The sequence below is a fragment of the Macaca mulatta genome, chromosome 13 (genome assembly GCF_049350105.2).
Source record: "Macaca mulatta isolate MMU2019108-1 chromosome 13, T2T-MMU8v2.0, whole genome shotgun sequence".
NCBI lineage: Eukaryota > Metazoa > Chordata > Mammalia > Primates > Cercopithecidae > Macaca > Macaca mulatta.
The window spans coordinates 101,421,548-101,437,310 of NC_133418.1; the positions used below are offsets into that span (position 1 = coordinate 101,421,548).

Sequence of the window (15,763 nt, forward strand, 5' to 3'; positions counted from 1 at the left end):
CCTTCTAGTTCTGTCAATTTCTGCCTTTTATATTTTGAGGCTGTGTTCTATGTTCTGTGAACCCTTTGGGTATCTGAGACGTGTCTCAATTTAGGAAATTTATTTTGCCAAAGTTAAGGACGCATGCCAGTGACACAGCCTCAGGAGGTCCTGATGGCATGTGTCCAGGGTGGTCGGGGCACAGGTTGGTTTTATACATTTTAGGGAGACATGAGACATCAATCAATACATGTAAGATGTACATTGGTTCTGCCTGGAAAGGGGTGGGACAACTCCAAGCGGGAAGGGGGCTTCCAAGTCATAGGTAGGTAAGCGACAAATGGGTGCATTCTTTTGAGTTTCTGATTAGCCTTTCCAAAGGAGGCAGTCAGATATGCATCTATCTCAGTGAGCAGAGGGGTGACTTTGAGTTCTATCTGTCCTTTGTCCACAAGGAAATTCTTTGTGAGGGAGGTATGCAGCCTGTTTTTATTTTTTCATTTTTATTTTTATTTATTTATTTTTTTTGAGACAGAGTCTCACTCTGTCGCCCAGGCTGGAGTGCAGTGGTACGGTCTTGGCTCACTGCAACCTCTGCCTTCTGGGTTCAAGGAATTCTCTGCCTCAGCCTCCCAAGTAGCTGGGATTACAGGCACCTGCCACCACGCCCGGCTAATTTTTTGTATTTTTAGTAGAGACAGGGTTTCACCATCTTGGCCAGGCTGGTCTTGAACTCCTGACCTCGTGATCCACCCGCCTTGGCCTCCCAAAGTGCTGAGATTACAGGTGTGAGCCACCGTGCCCAGCTGTAGCTTGTTTTTAAAATCTTAGTAGTTATCTTTTTTAAAGGGATAGAATGAGAGGCAGGTTGGCTCTAAGCTTGACTTTTCCTTTCAGCTTAGTGATTTTGGGGTCCCAAGATTTATTTTCCTTTCGCAGTTCTTAGATGCACACAATTGTTGCATCTTCCTGGTGAGCTGAGGGTGGTGTTTTTTTTTTTTTTTTGAGATGGAGTCTCGCCTTGTTGTCCAGGCTGGAGTGCAGTGGTGCGATCTTGGCTCACTGCAACCTCCACCTCCCGGGTTCAAACCATTCTCCTGCTTCAGCCTCCTGAGTAGCTGGGATTACAGGCGCACGTCACCACACCCAGCTAATTTTTGTATTTTTAATAGAGATGGGATTTCACCATGTTGACCAGGCTGGTCTTGAACTCCTGACCTTGTGATCCATCCACCTCAGCCTCCCAAAGTGCTGGGATTACAGGCATGAGCCACCGTGCCCGGCCAAGGGTGGGTTTTTAAAAAATAGTAATTATGAAGTATTGCTTCTTGTCTTAGACAATTTTGTGTGACACTGATGTAGCTACACCTGCTTTTATGCACAGTGTATCTTTTTGCCTTCCTTCATCCTTTTCCCTTTAATCTTTCTATACCTTTTCTCTTTTAATGTGTTTTTTATAAATAGCATAGAGTGAGAATTTAAAATTTCAGTCTGGAAAGCTTTATCTTTTGGTTAGAGCATATACATTTGACGTAATTAATGATGTACTCGGGTTTAAATTGATCATTTTGCTAAATGCTTTCTGTGTCTCACTTGCTCTATGTTCCTTGTTTCTTTTCTCCTTTGTCTTCTTTTGGATTAGGTATTTTGTATTTCATTGTAATATCCATAGATATTACATCCCTCATCCTTGACTTATTGAAGTGTAATGTAGATACTTATACTCTCTTCCTTGGCCTTAAAATAATTCAAGGGCCTTAAAATAATTTCACTTCATTTGTTCCCCACCCCATTTCTAAACCTTTTTTTCATTTATTTTATTTCTCTCTATACATGTTGTTTCATGAGAGTTTTTTTATCTTTGTGTACAATTGATATAGCCTTATTTTTACATTTTTTTGTTGCTTTTTCATTGCTTCCTGAAACTCTAACCTTTCTTTTGAATTAATTTCATCTGCCTGAAAAACATACTTTTGGATTTCCTTCAGTGCAGGCTTTTTTCCCTTTTCTTTTCTTTTTTGAGATGGAGTCTTGCTCTGTTGCCCACGCTGGTGTGCAATGGTGTGACCTTGGCTCACTGCAATCTCTGCCTCCTGGGTTCAAGCAGTTCTCCTGCCTTAACCTACTGAGTAGCTGGTATTACAGGTGTTCGCCACCATGACCACCTAATTTTTGTATTTGCAGTAGAGACATGGTTTCCCCATGTTGGCCAGGCTGGTCTCCAACTCCTGACCTCAGGTGATCGACCCGCTTTGGCCTCCCAAAGTGCTGGGATTACAGGCATGAGCCACCACACCCAGCCAGGCTTTTTGGTGACAAATTATTTCACGGTTTGTCTGAACTTTTAAAAAATCTCATCTTTGTTCTTTCTTCTAAGGGCATTTTCACCGGGTATAGAATTCTGAGCTGGCAATTTCTTTCAGCACTTTAAAGATATCACACCACTGACTTCTGACTTTCAATGTTTTATTGAGAAGTCAGTTATATATTTCATCACTGTACCTTTCAAAGTAATCTGTCTTTCCCTTCCACCTACTTTTTAGATTTTTCGTTGTCTTTAATTTTCAGCAGTTTTACTCTGAGTGCCTTGGTGTAGATTTCATTTATCCTGCTTGTAGTTTAGTGTTTCTTGAATCTATGAATTGGTATCTTTCAACAGTTGAGAAATGTTCTCACCCATTTTCTTGAAATACTGCTTCTGACACAGTTTCCTCCTCCTCTCTTTCTGGAATTCCAGTTATACGTGTGTTAGACATTTTCACTGTAACTCCTACTGCCCCACCTCCCTGCCTTTTTTTTTTGCATTTTTTCTCTGGTCTCTCTGTACTTAATGCGGATTTTTTTTCTAATCAATCTTTCAGTTCATAATTCTTTTTTTTTTGGTTGCATCTGTTAAACTTGTCATTGAATTCTTCATTTGGGGTATTATGTGGTTATTTACATTTGGCTTTGAAAAAAGATATAGTTTCTGGTTCTCTAATGAAAATTACAATTTTGGTCTTTTCACATCTGGAACATAGTAAGGCAGAGTTATTTTAAAGTCTGTATCTGAGAATTCCAATGTATCTGGAACCCCTATGGGTCTCTCTATTTTCTGTTGTTTCTACTGATATTTGTTAATGTGGTCTCCTTGTATCTGGTTATTTTTAAAATTATGTTACAGATTCTACCTTTGCACATTGTTTTTAGAAATAATTTGAGGTCAAGATGGTATCTTTCTCCTAAGATTATTTGTCTGCTTCTGCTGGGCACCTAGGGATACTAGCAATATGGGATCACCTTAATTCATTTTGGAGAACCCAGAGGATTTGAAGCAGAGAGGCAGCTCCTCAGAGGGCCCAGTGTACAGCCCTTCAGAGTCCCAGGCCAAAGAAAGTGGAGGGGTCAGTGAAACCTGCTAGTCCCCTTGGCAGACTCTGGGTTCCAATCCTGGTCCTCTGACCCTGCAAGCCTGCTGTTGAGCACCCTGCTCAGCTCTCATCTGTCCCTTCAGAACTGCCAAATACTCCTAGAGGAAAACTGGCTGTAAGCATAAGGCTCACCTCCACAGGCCTCTATTCTTCCCAGACCCTAATCGAATAGCAGCTCACTGTGTCTTGTTACCTCTCCAGTACCTTCAAGACAATGGTTACTAGACATTGCCTGCTTTTCTAACTGTCTTCAACACAAGGCTTGCTCAGCATTTCCTAGTTGATCATTTTGAACATGGAACTTGCCAAAACTTACTAACATCTAACATACTAGATATTTTTGTTACTTATTCGTTGTCTTTCCATCCACTTGAAGGTAAGCTCCATGTGGGCAGTAATTTTTGTTTATCTTGCTAATTATTACTCTAACCAAAGCACCTGAAACTGTGCTTGGCACAGAATAAATGATCAATAAATGGTGAATAAATACATGAATCTATTATCTGACTTTACTGCTGCAAATATTTACTCAACAACATGAACTTGCATTTCTACTTTTGCAGAGGCAAGTGAGGTCCAGAATGGAAGGTGATCTGGGCCAAGTTTCTGTAGTGAATTGAGACACAGTTAGGACCCAGGCTTCCTGCATAGCATTTCAGGGCACCTGCCCCACCCCACAGGGCTATTTCTTATCCCAGGACCAAGCCTTACAAAGGACAAGGCTGGAGTGATGGCAAGAGGCAATCTGCTGATCAGATGGCGGATGAAACCAAAAATTTCAGAGTCAGAAACCACATAAGTCCCACGGTGAAAATGCAGACAGAGGGCCTATGGGGAAGTGGGGAACTGAGGAGAGATGACCACGTCTTTAGCCATTCCCTGCAGCTCATTCCAGACCAAACCTCTTAAAGCACCAATTTATGAACTTCATTCCAGGCAAAAGATGAAGAAAATGTCCATGAAACTTCTCAAAAAGTAGCAGATTCTCCATAAAAGCTCACTCAGATAGTGACAAGTTAGGGAGCTGGGAAATCAATTGGTTCTCCAAAGCACACCAGAATGAATACAGCAAGGTGCAATTCAGTACCGAGAGGCCAGCAAGAGTTGGGTTTGGAGCTGAGGACTGGCCATGGGCCCAACAGGCCCAGCAGCAGTATCCCCTCACGCCGCCCCAAGACAGTCCCTGACTACTAGCATCCAGTTGAAAGGCTTGATTTCCAAGTGTTGGGAAAAAGGGCTTTATGGGGAGGGAGATGGCCAGCCAGGGATGAGGACTCTCCACTGCTTCTGATACCACGTGATCCCCGAGGGACTGTCGGGGGTATGTGTCACAAAAGCAACTCATCTGCTCAGCCCACCCTCCCTACCTGAGTAGCAGACTTCACATCGCCCCAGGTCACTGACGACAGTAGTGTGGACCATGGGTTCTGGAAATAAATGGGGGGTGGGGGATGGGTTCACATTCAAACAGGAGTCTGATTCCCATTTGCTACTTAGATTAGTAGTGTAGTCTTGCACCAACTATTTAATCTCTTTGTGTCTCAGTCTCCTCGCCCATACAATGGGGATAACAGTCACTACCTCATAGGTTTTGTTGGAAGGTTGAACCAAATAAACATGCAAAGTGCTTGCAATAGGCTCTGGCACATGGTAAGTGTGTATTATGTATTTTTCATCATTACTATCATCATCTGTCCTGAATTTCTGAAATTCTCCCATTCCCCCTTTTCTCACTATTACCTATCTCTAGGCCACAGCTATCATGAAATTCTGTGCCCGGCTCCACACAGGCATCCTTGATTCCTATTCCCTCACTCCACAATCAGCCAAGGTGCGGGGAGGGGCAGGCATTCTGAAGAGCACACCTGCTCTCTATTTCACAAAAACCCATCTGTGGCTCCCCACAGCCCTCAGAATGTGGTCCCAGCTGACCTCTCCAGCTCATCTCTGATTGCTGCCTTCTCCAGCAAAAGGGCTCAATGACTTTTCAGTCCTCACAAGTACCAAGCTTGCAACTCTTCACCAGGTCTCTCCAGGGAATTCTCTCTCCCACACTTTCTCCTGGAGATCTCCAACTCATCCTACAGGACTGGGCTTAGACATAGTGCCCTGCCACTGCCGGCCATCTCCCTCCTGGCTGTAATGACATAAGCACCCCCAGACCACAGGAGTGGGGAATGTTCTGTTTACCCTTGTGTTCCAGCATCTAGCACGCTGCCTGGCATGCTCGAGACACTTAATACATTTGTGTCAAATGAATGAGTGACTACATGATTGATATCAGGGGAACAGGTTGATAGAATCACAGACAAAATAGAACCCAGTGACTGACTTCAACTCTCAGTGGAGAATCTTCTGGAACGAGCTCTCATACTAAACCTCCGTTGTAATTATCCTATTCCCATTCTGAGCACAGGGCTCCCTAAAAACCTGTAAATATTTTGTACCTTAATCACATAGTAGTTATATTATTATTATTATCTTTATTGTTATTATTAATGGTGACAAATAAAACAGAGCATATAAGGATTTGCAGAAAAAAACAATTGTGTGATTTAGAATTTTTAATTAATATGAATTGGGGTTTGTATTGAGTGCTCTGTGCGAGAATGGATAATCCTCAGTGCCTCCCCCAGTGGGTTTGGTATCTAAACGCTCCATATTGTAATTCACATCCTAAGGGGCCCACAGCACTTAGAAAATCATCAGTTCTCCAGTTATCTGGTTCCTATCAGCATCGCTTTCTCCAAATGAATGCATTTCAATTAAAGGAAGAATTTAACAGAGTAAATGTGAGGTGTGTATTTTGTGAATTATAGCTCTAACTTTGAATAAAAACAAAACAACAAACATTTTCTGAGCTCTTATGATATTCTAGGCATAGAAGATAAGACAGAGGAAAAAAAAAAAAGACTGGGCCCTACCTCCAAGGAGACTGCAGTCTTGCGGGGGAAGAAGGATGAACACAAAAACGAAATATTCAACTGTAAGTCAGGGCAACAGGCAAGAGACCTCATGGGCGTGTGGGAGTTCCTGGTGCAGACAGTAAGCTATAGACATGTTTGGGAGAAAACAAAATAAAAGACCAAAACTTCACCAGCAGATGCTGTTATTTTCATGTTTACAGACACAGTTTTACTCTCTTCTGTATGTGGGAACTTCCTCCAAATGACTTCTGTGCATTCCTTTTTCCCTCCCATCATGCTGGGAATGGAGACGGAAATTACTGTCCTTGTGTGGACACCAAAAGGTGACATTTTGGGTCAACTACTGACAACCTGTAGGCTGGAGAATCACCCTCCCGCCCTCCCTCCTTCCTCATCCTGGGACAATTCCAGGGTCCCTAGAAAGAGATGAGTGTGAGAGAATCTAAAGTGACTAAACATATAAGTTGGGGGAACAGCACTTCACATGACAGAGGCTTGCTCACAAAAGAAACAAGTTCAGAGCTCTCTAAAGCAGCGGTCCCCAAACTTTTTGGCAGCAGGCACCACTTTTATGGATGACAATTTTTCCATGGACGGGGCTGGGGGTGTGGGGAGATGGTTCTGGGATGAAACTGCTCCACCTCAGATCATTAGGCATTAGATTCTCACAAGGAGCATGCAACCTAGATCCCTCACATGCACAGTTCACAATAGGGTTTGCGCTCCTATGAGAATCTATTGTCATTGCTGATCTGACAGGAGGTGGATCTTGGGCGGTCATGCTGGCTTGCCTGCCACTCACCTGCTATGTAGCTGGTTCCTAACAGGCCATGGACTGTACCAGTTTGTGGGGGTGGGTGACCCCTGCTCTAAAGAATGTAGTCCCAAATATGTAAAAGATAGGGTATGACTGGATTTCAGATATTTCATTAAAAGTAACTTTTCCATTTGGCTCAAGACTAAAACACCAAAATGGATTGCTGATGGTCTCCTGCGGCCTTGTCTGCATCCCCTCTGCTTCTCAAATCTTTCTCAATCCCATCTTCCTTTTGGTGTTCCCAGCTTGGGACAGTGGGAAGAGATTCTTCTCTGGGGTCAGAGTGACCTCCTTTCAAATCCCCAGCTGATCTCTGAGCTTCTGTGTAGTCTGGGCAGTTTGCAGGCCCTCTCAGAATCACCACCTCCTGGTCTGTGGGTGGCAGAGCTGTGCTCTGAATATTTGTGTCTCCTCAAAATCCATGTTGAAACCTAACTCCTGGTGTGATGGTGTGAAAAGGGGAAGCCTTAGGGAAGTGATTAGGTCATGAGGGTGGGGCCCTCACCAATGGGTTAGTGCCCTCATATGGGGTTCATGAGACCAGAGCTTGCCCCTTCCACCATGGAGGATAGTGAGAAGGTGCTGTCCATAAGCCAGTCCCAGCCCTTACCAGGCACCACATTGGCCAGTGCCTTGATCATAGAATTCTCATCTTCCAAGACTATGAGAAATACATTTCTGTTGTTTCTAAGCCATGCTGTTTACAGTATTTTGTTATGGCAGCCTGAATGGGCTAAGATAAGCCCTAGTTAAGGGTGTCTAAGGGACTAGGACAGTGTCTGCCATTAAGTGTGGGTTCTGCAAGCATCAAACTCCCTTCTGCTCTCCCTGAGCTGCCCACAAGTGCCCTCAGATGCCCCATAAATGACTCTCCTCTTCCCCTCTGCTTTTATTTCAGTTTAACTTTAGAAGCAAAATTCTCCGATAAAACCAACTCCCATCAAGTAGTGAATGATTTGTTCCCTCAGGAGATTAAAACTGCTAATTGCATTTATAAGACAAGGAATTTCATAAAGTGATCCTTTAATTGTTAAATCGGTCAGGATGAACAGAAAATTTTGGGCAGATTCCTTAAGATGCTATGAGGCAGTGCCTAACCCCGTGCCTTAGATCCCTTGGCTAAACTGAGTTGGAAATCAGGAAAGGCAAGGACACAGTGAGTCACAGGAAGGGCACCTTGCAATCACACAAGGGACATGAAACAAACGAGGCCAGAGACCCCTGCACCCAGCAGCAGAGCGGCTGGGAGGAGGACCTTCCAGCCTTCCTGAGCAAACTGTGTGCAAGGCCTGGGAATGTTCTGGAATCAATCATCTCTTTCCATTCTTCCCTCTCTCCTTTCTCTGTCTCTCTCCCTCTCTCTCTCTCACACACAAACACACATATACACACACACACACACACTCGCCCACAGATTGACCCCCTACCTGAAACTCCCATACTGCCACTCTTCCTTTAAGAAAGGTTTTCCCTTGGCCAGGTGCCGTGGTTCATGCCTGTAATCCCAGCACTTTGGGAGGCCAAGGCCAGTGGATCTCCCGAGGTCAGGAATTCGTGACCAGCCTGGCCAACATGGCAAAACCCTGTCTCTACTAAAAATACAAAAATTGACCGGGTGTGTTGGCAGGCGCCTATAATTCCAGCTACTTGGGAGGCTGAGGCACGAGAATCACTTGAACCCAGGAGGCGGAGCTTGCAGTAAGCCAAGATCATACCACTGCACTCCAGCCTGGGCGACAGAGTGAGACTCCGTCTCAAAATAAATAAATAAATAAATAAATAAATAAAAAGGTTTTCCCCATTCCTAAGGATTTGGATTTCATGTGTGCTAAGCATCTGAGAAGGAGGAGGGCTTGAATGACTTCTTTGCTTTTATTATAGTTCCTCTTTCTTTTGGGCCCAGAGGCTAGGATATGTGTCTATTTTCATGGGCAGTCTAATCACTAAGGAGTTACATGTTCTGAAATATGACCAAATCGACTTTATAGCTCAAAAAATACTGAGAGAAGATGAATGGCGAGGGCTTCTTATGGTCCTTCACTGTGCGCAGTTCCTGGGGCACCAGGGGCTGTGTTCTGTGGAAGGCCTGGTCTGGGTCCCGTGGAGCCTCCTTCAGCTGTGACACAAGAGTCGCGTGGAAATCGCTCCATAAGGGGCAGGCAGGTGGGGCGTGGTGGCTCACGCCTGTAATCCCAGTACTTTGGGAGGTTGAGGTGGGAGGATTGCTTGAGCCCAGGAGTTCAAGACCAGCCTGAGCAGTACAGTGAGACTTCGTCTCTTCAAAAAATTAAAAAATTAGCTGGCTGTGTAGTCCCAGCTACTTAGGAGGCTGAGGTGGGAAGATCCCTTGAGCCTGGGAAGCGGAGGTTGTAGTGAGCTGAGACCGTGCCACTGCACTGCAATCTGGGTGACAGAGTGACCCTTGTCTCCAAAAAAAAAAAAAAAAAAAAAAAAAAGGAAAAGGAACAGGCCATGCTGTCCCCCCAGTGGCTGAGGCCTTGCTCCAGGGAAGGCGGTGGCGGGTCGGATCAGGCCTGATCTAGCAGGCAGGGCCAGGTGGAGTTGGGGCACTCAGCGGACCCTCCCAATAGCCCTTCCTGTTTCCCCATCAGAGGGGCCTGGCCCTTGTACTGCAAATGGCTGAGGGGACAACTGCTTCCCTGGCCTTGGCTGCAGCCCATGGCTGAGGGGCAGGAAGCATGGGTCAGGATGGGAACCTCAGGCCAACAGGCAGCAAGGAGCAGAGCAGAGGAGGCACTGGAGAGGCGTGGGAGGATACCACCTCCAGGGAAGGGGTCCCCTCTAACCTCAGAGTGTCCTTTCTGTTCTCACCCTGCCTCTTGCTTACATCTACGATGGTCTAAAATGACTCAAAGTGACTTGGTCTCTCCATTTTGCAGATGGGCACTCAGTGCTCCAGGGGCCTGAGCTCTCAGGACATGGTTAGTGTCAGAACCAGAAGGAAAAGTCCCCCAAGGCCACCTCCGGGGCTCCTGCTGCTGCTGAAGGGGATGCGGGCTCCCAGGAAATCAGTCATTTTCATCCCTGTCCAGTGTTTCCCCCTGTGACACCTGCATCCCAATGGGGCCATTTATCAGCAAGCCCTGTAACCAGCAGCAACTGCCTCAGTTATAGAGAACAGAAATGATCTTCCAGGCTGGGCGCGGTGGCTCACGCCTGTAATCCCAGCACTTTGGGAGGCCGAGGTGGGCGGATCACGAGGTCAGGAGATTGAGATCACCTTGGCTAACATGGTGAAACCCCGTCTCTACTAAAAATACAAAAAAAAATTAGCCGGGCGTGGTGGTGGGCGCCTGTAGTCCCAGCTACTCAGGAGGCCAAGATTGCACCACTGCACTCCAGCCTGGGCAAGAGAGTGAGACTCTGTCTCAAAAAAAAAAAAAAAAAAAAGAAATGATCTTACTGTTGTCTAATGGTCCTTAGTCTAGATGCTTCATGCTGGATAGTAACACGGTCCCCTCGGGAGCTGCCCTAGACCCTGGGCACTGAAGACCAGACCCACACTAGAACTGTGCACCCAGTACCCAGGCCTGAGCTCACAGAACTGACTTCATGGTGCTGTGGTTAACCTTGCCACAAATCCAGGCACCTGCTCTGGGCACAGTCCCTCAGGAGGAGACAGGGCAACATTGCGTGGCCGGGGGGGACCCCGTAAGAGCTGTTCCTGCACTGAGCTCGGGGATGGGCTGAGTGCAGCCTCCCTTTCCCACTGGACCGTGAATGCAGCTGCACCAGGGCCTCTGATGGAGTCCACCAGGGCTCCTTGGCCTGGCCTGCTCCCCAGGGCTGGGCACAATGCTGGCTGGTCTGGAGACAGGGAAGGGGTAGGGTGTGGACTCACAGTGTTTACGGCTTTCCTGGGCTCCAGCACCTGAGGAACGGTACGCTTTCCCGGCCAGCCTCCTCAATCTCCCTCTTTTAGAAAATCAGTACTTTCAGAATTCTTATTCCAAACATGCCAAGGCCTTTCAAAAGGCCTGGGCCTCAGACCCCACCTGGAAAGCAAGTGGCTGGGTAGGAGACCTGGGAAGCGCCATCAGTTCTGGAATCTGGGATTTTTGTCCTGAGACACAGAGCTCAGGGCCCAGCAGAGGTCCCCCTAGAACTCAGAGGACATGCACTATCCTGCTGTCAGACCCTGACTACCCCTCCCACTCCCCCCACGCTGCAGCCTTCATCTTCCGGCCCAGGAAATGCCTTGACTGCTGGTTGGAGGTGGGATCCAGCCACGTGGGATGAACAGGGTTTCTGGGTTGAGGCCCTACTTCTGGTTGCCTTTTCTGGCTCCAGCAACTACAGAAACTCCCACAGGGTGGGCATTCCTCACAGTTCCAGGGTCCGGGGAAGGCTGTCCAACCTCACCTCTGACCTCAAACCTGCTTTCTCGAGCCCTTGTTTGCCCTGGGGTGGGGGGTCACTTCCCTGACTTTGACCTACCCTGAAGAGAGGCACTGTCCTGACCTCACCCGACTGCCCACCATTGGGCCGGGCACAGAGGGTGGCTCACACCATACTCAGTGACTCATGGATTGGCAAGAGCTGTGATGTCTTTTCCTAAGAAATCTGAGGGATCTATGAAGCCCCAGAATTGCTGGCAAGTCCAAGTTGGCCCAGGCTGGGCAGACCCTCTCCTGCTTCCTGATCTCTCTGAGCCAATGGGGTATGGCTCCCCTGGGCTTGGCCTGAGTAGCACCTGAGATCCAACCTCACACACTTCCAGGCCTTCCCTCGACCCGGGATTCAGACCCTCAGGACAGAACTCTCCCATGTAGAGGTCAGGAGTGGTGCGTGATGCCTGTAATCCCGGCACTTTTGGAGGCTGAGATGGGTGGACTGCTTGGAGCCCAGGAGTTCGAGACCAGTCTGGACAACACGGCAAGACCCTGTTGCTAAAAAAAAAAAAAAAAAAAAAAAAAAAAAGAAAATTCACATAGAGATATAGAGCAGCTGCCTGGAACTGCCCCTTGGCCAGGAGGGACATTCACCTGCTTTTAAGCCACAGTCACAGCTTTCCTGACCCCCGACCCCCGTTGTGGTTTCCTGAAAGTTCCCCACTGGCCTCACAAAGGACTCTGGGCAGAGTGAGGAAGAGCTTGCAGGGTGGGGATGGACGTGCTGACTCAAAGCCAGCCTTTGGGGCCGACCAGGACAGAATGTCTCCAGGAGGCCTCTGTGCAGGAGCCACAGCCAATGCTGTTACTAAGAAAAGTGCAAGGAGAAAGGGTAACACAACACGCCTGCTTTGGGCAGGCCCTGGGGCAAGCGGGGTGGGACGGATGACTCAGGAGATGCTCTGGGAGGCACAGGAACGATGTCATGTCTTGCCGATGGGCACGGGCTGTCTCTGGTGTGTTAGGATGAAAAGGCCCCACACTCTGGTTGTCTCCAAATTCTGGGGAAAATGAGCAGTGGATGCTCTGTGCTCATCTTGGCACAAGGGGACCAGGGATGCACTGGGGGACCCTTGCTGTGGCCCCTGCCCCTGCGTGAGTTTCTCCAGGGTAGTGACTGCCATAGCCACTGGATTCTGCTCCCTCTGCCCTGCCTCAGCCCCAGCCAATTGTCCTCCCCTGGCCCCAGCGCCCCAAGAGTGTCCTTCACAGCCTGATATCAAAGCAGCAGCTATTAACTGAGCCCTCCACTGCCACCCCCAACCCCCACCACGTGCCCAACACTGCAGAGGGCTTGGTGTGCCAACAGCACGGCCCTGTGCGAGGCTGGGGCATGAATAACAACATGCTAGGATGTGGGATGGAAACCCCTGGGTCCCCATCAGACAAGATCATGTCAGCCAGTGTGGTGGGCTAGCCTGGGAACCTACCAACCTCAGATGCACTATTGAGTGGGGGAGGTGCCCTCACGCTTCTCACTGGGTACCTCAGAGCTAAGAGTAACCCTCCCACCCCACGGGTCTTGCCTAAAGGAACATGTTGATGTTTAGAGTCTAGAAGATGGCAGGACATCATGATGAGGTTGGATGCATGGCTAAGCTCTCATAGACCGTGGCCTGGTCTCGTTTGCAATCACGAGCAAGGCTTCAAAAAACCTCAGACCTGCCATGCTTTCCCGTGGCAAACCACAGAGCGGGAGGCTTGAATACACATGCTCATTCCAGGGCAGAATTTTACTCCCTTATGACCACGTAAATTACTTCATCTCCTGAAACTGCCATTAACAAATTATTCATGTAAATTCACAAGCCCAGCTTGAAGTCACTGAATGCAGACATTTCACTCCCAAGGATGCTTTACTCCCAGCCAAAACCCATTTAAAATGAATTTTCTCTGCTGAGCAAATCTCGTACCCCTACTTGCCGAACCCCCTCAATGGTCCTAGGAGGCACTCACAAACTCCTCTCCGCTTTCGACGAGGCCTTTTTGTTAAGTCTTGGAGCGTGAGTGTTCAGGAGTTAGTACAGCACAATGAGTGGCCAGGAGCGCAAACCTGGGGGCAGGACAGACCCCAATTTCACCTCCAAACGATTTGAACATCTGTGAGATACAGATTAGCTTCCCTAGGCCTCAGTTTTCTTATCTATAAAATGGGAATGGTAATACCTACATCACAGGGTTGTTGTGAGTTCAGTTTAAATGAGATGATGCAAGTGCTTAGTTTCACATACACTGTAGGCACTCAGTAAGTGATGGTTGTCATTATGTTATCATAGCGGCTGTTATTATTCTCACCTAAGTAAAGACAGGATCAAAGGTGGCTGCTTCTGCTCTCCGACCGAGCAGCCGGTACCTGATCAGAGGCCAAGGGTGGATTCTGGCAGAGAGGACTCTGTGGGAGCCAGGGCTTTTCCCCTCTCCCAACCTGATGGATCCCACTCCTTCTTTGAGCCCCCCTCCTTCTGGCAAAGTCTCCCCTCCAGAAGACATCCACTTAGGAAGGGTCCCACAAGTCCCATCCAGGAGCTGAGAGAGGCAATTTAATCAAAAGGGCAAAACCGCACAAACAGCTGCGCTGGTAGAGGAACAACGCCCCCTTTGCAGGAAAGCCCGGGAGCCCTGCCAGACAGGCGTGATGTTCAACCTGGAATCTGGCAGATAAAGCGTTCATTACACCAGAGGATGGGAGCTGCGAACACCCAGTGCTCAGGTCGCAAGACCAAGGCCTTGCAGCTACAGTCGCTGAGTCTTTCAAGCGTCTAATCTTTTTTCTCCTTCTCCAGTCCATGTTTTAACAATAGTGTTATTCAATGTGGGCCATCCTGGATAACTTTATTCTTCCCTTAGATCCATCCCTATGAAAGGATACTGTGTTGTCCAGACCACCCATAATTCCTTATGCTGAATCCCCTTCCATCTGGCAGCTTAGACAATTGTTGAAAAGCTGTCACTATAACCTATTGTCACTGCAACCTTTTATGAACCAGCCTACATCTTTATGTCAAAAATTTATCTGAATGGCTTCAGAGCTCTTACCTCCAATTACTGCAGTGTCACCAACCTCCAGCTTGGGCTGCATTCTAGCTAACACACGGGGACACATGTCCTCTTCCCTCCTAGCCTAGCCTCAAGTTGAAACACGGAGCAAGTTTCTGGTTAGTGTGGCGTATCTCCTGCACATGCATATGCACACCCTGCAGAATGAAAGAAGTGAATCGGGGGTTTGGGCCTTTGGGGTACATCCTAAGGAGGACCCTGGTATGAGGAACCCGGGCAGCCATGGCTGACCCAGAGCTGTTCTGTGTAAACCAGCACGTGGATGGAGGCACAGGAGGAGGGATGTGGCATCCATTGGGCACCACACAAAGAAGCTGGGCTCATGTTTCCTTTGTCTTTAAATTACAAACAGTAACGCACACACTCCCTATCCACGGAACAGAAAATGCTGGAGGAAAACAACTATGCATGCTATTAAGAATGCCAATATCTTCATTTATAATTCTTCTTGTTCTGACTTTTCCAAAATACATATGCATATGTGTCTGTGTCTGTGTATATGTACACACATGGACTAAAGTATATAAATATTTATATATGTAAATATTTACATGTCATAATATGATAAATTATTAAATATAGAAATATTTATATAGAATGCAATATAGAAAATTATATTTCATTAGATTAGGTATATATTTTTAAAATACCTATTCAAAGATATTTCACTACTTTAGGAGTCAATGATAACTGAAAAGATGACTAAATAAACAGACGTTTCCTTCTATAATTTTTCTTCTTGTTATTACGGATGAGAAAAGCCCTGGTTTCCTCATTGGGAGAGCTCCTTGACATTTTCTACATTGATTTGTCAGGGCTGTTTTACTTTCCCTACTTGATAAATGAAGAAACAGGGACCAGGGCACGCCAAGAACTTAGGCAAGGCTGGGGGCAACACGGGCCTTGAACCCACATCTTGGAGCTCAGCCCAGAGTCCTTGCCGCCGGCGTCAGATGATTCTGTGGGATACGCATTTATCTTCATCATCCTCTGAGGCTGAGAAACCCAACATTTTCTACTTCTTTTGCCCCTGTCTGCTCCAAAGTGGCTGCTTAAGTAAAAAATACTCCTTAAATAGGAAAGAATGCCTGGGATGGGAATCCTGGAGTTTCCCATGACCCTTCTTTCATGCAAGCTGGGCTGGGGGATGGCAGCTCCATG

General features: G+C 47.2%; 1 protein-coding gene and 1 long non-coding RNA gene across 4 annotated transcripts in view; one reads left to right on the forward strand and one right to left on the reverse strand.

Annotated features, from left to right (window-relative positions):
- The window catches only part of KLHL29 (kelch like family member 29), a 327,580-nt gene that overhangs the window by 96,972 nt on the left and 214,845 nt on the right, over nt 1–15,763 (reverse strand). The gene's annotated exons all lie outside the window — the stretch shown is intronic.
- On the forward strand, nt 466–12,079 carry LOC144333900 (uncharacterized). Its single transcript, XR_013403033.1, has 2 exons — nt 466–1,025; nt 10,507–12,079. It is a non-coding gene; the product is annotated as an uncharacterized LOC144333900 (long non-coding RNA).